This window comes from Herpailurus yagouaroundi, unplaced genomic scaffold (assembly GCF_014898765.1).
Source record: "Herpailurus yagouaroundi ecotype Mexico unplaced genomic scaffold, PumYag 185, whole genome shotgun sequence".
Taxonomy (NCBI): Eukaryota; Metazoa; Chordata; class Mammalia; order Carnivora; family Felidae; genus Herpailurus; species Herpailurus yagouaroundi.
The window spans coordinates 2,836,340-2,838,305 of record NW_024412416.1 but is presented as its reverse complement, the minus strand read 5'-3'; positions in this window follow the sequence as shown (position 1 = coordinate 2,838,305).

Here is a 1,966-nt window from a genome sequence, read left to right as displayed (position 1 = left end):
CCTTCTCCTCCCCGCCCTGCTCTCACTCTGAGGTCCAGAGGAGCTTGGAAAGCTGTAGTATCCGCTCATTTTTAAAATGTAATTTTTAAACAAAGGAACTTGCCAGGATATCTGCGTCAAGAGTACTGTAGCCTGGGAAGCCTCTGATCTGAACCACCTGAAATGCATGCTCTATAAATAATAGGAACGGCGACATTCTAGTCATGATAGTTTTTACACTGTACTTAATAGGAAGCTTCCAGAAGAAGAAAACCCCACAAGTTTTCCATTTTCTTAAAGTAGGAGAAAAAAAAAAAAAGAATAATTATTATGATTAAGATGGTAATAATAGTGCTTATGGGATGTGTGGACTGTTTTACGTGTGTTCCCCTCTGTGGCTGGGTTCCTCCGATGCTTATTCTAGAACACAGTGGATCCTTTTTGAATGTTGTGGAAGGGCCAGGAGTTCCTGTGAATCCAGGATACTGCAGCTTTATAAAAGTTAAACAAACTGTAACATATCTCTTATATATTAAAAACGTTTAAAAGTTTTAAAGAGAAATTGCATTAATACAGATTGAAGTATTTTATTCTTTTTTGACTTGAAAAATTATATTTCATATTGCAAAGATGTTTACAAGTATTTTAATTTAAGTTCAGTGAACTTTTTTGTAGCTGGGTTAAATCTTTTTATTTTAGTATGGCCTTATGGCAAAGAACACTGTATTATTTTAATAACCACACAATTGTGACGAAATTACAAAACCATAAAATGTGTAATGTTTTGAACAGTATTCTGTTGGGATGGAGATTTTATAGGTTCAGACAAATCTTCTAGATTTGCTTCACCCAGCATATTTTCTATTCAGTGATATAAAGCATATTTTATTCTATATTATTACAAAAAAAAAAAAAACAAACGGAAACGTATAAACACGTCAAAAGGAACTGTGGATGCTTTCTAACATTTGTATAAATAGAATTCCGTGCAAGCTACGAAAATTCTGTTGGGCCACTATAGTTTTAGTATTCCTATTTTAATACATTTGTTTACCACTTGTTTATGTATATGTAGGTGACGTTACTTGAGCTTAAATGTACTTTACTGAGCAAAGTTTAAAAAGCAAAGTATATTTTATTTTATGATAAAGGGCCTTTAACCTCATGGTCAAATACTAATATTATATTTGCTGAGACAAGATTTGAAATTGTATCAAGAGTTTTATTTTTCTGACATTTAAAGTTCTACATAATAAAGGTAAGACTTAAGTAATGGTGCTACTTTGTTTTTTAAGTATTTCTATATAAATAAAATATTGAAGAAAATCTATCTTGTGTGGCGGCTTGGTGGTGTTTTGTTTTTGGTTTTGTTTGCTTGTTTGTTTCTAAGCCCCTTGGAGCCCACTTGTGTAAATCACTTTTAAGTGGCTGGTGAAAATGTATTCATTCCAGGCATATGATGTCAGTATTTTGTCAATAGAATGGGCTTTCAAAACAGGCCAGAGTTGTGAAGAGCTGAACGTATAGACTGTGGGTAACTTTATTTATTTATTTTTTTTGTAATTGCACGGTGCCTAGGGCCCACGACACTTTTCAGGGGCCCAGCAAAAAAATGTTTGACTGCTTTCAAAATCAGAAGACAGAAAACCCAAAACCGATGAAATTCTTCAAAGGAAACGTTTGAATTTTCAGGTCCACGAGAACCTATTAAATTTTCCTGAAACACGAAGGAAATAAAATGTTAAAAGTAAAGTTACATCAAAGATACACTTTCATGTTGATATTATTATGCAGGAAGGAGCCCAGGACACAAGAGTGCTTGGAGCCTGGCAAAGCTATAATCCTGCCCGGCCTGGCCCCTTCCGGGTACAGGGAGCCTAAGGGCTGTGTTTGCTGTTGGAAGTTTCCATGGAGGGTCGCCTCTTGGGGGCAGCTGCGCAATGACGGTTTCTGCTTGCAGAGGACCCCGCTGGATGACGGTTTCTGC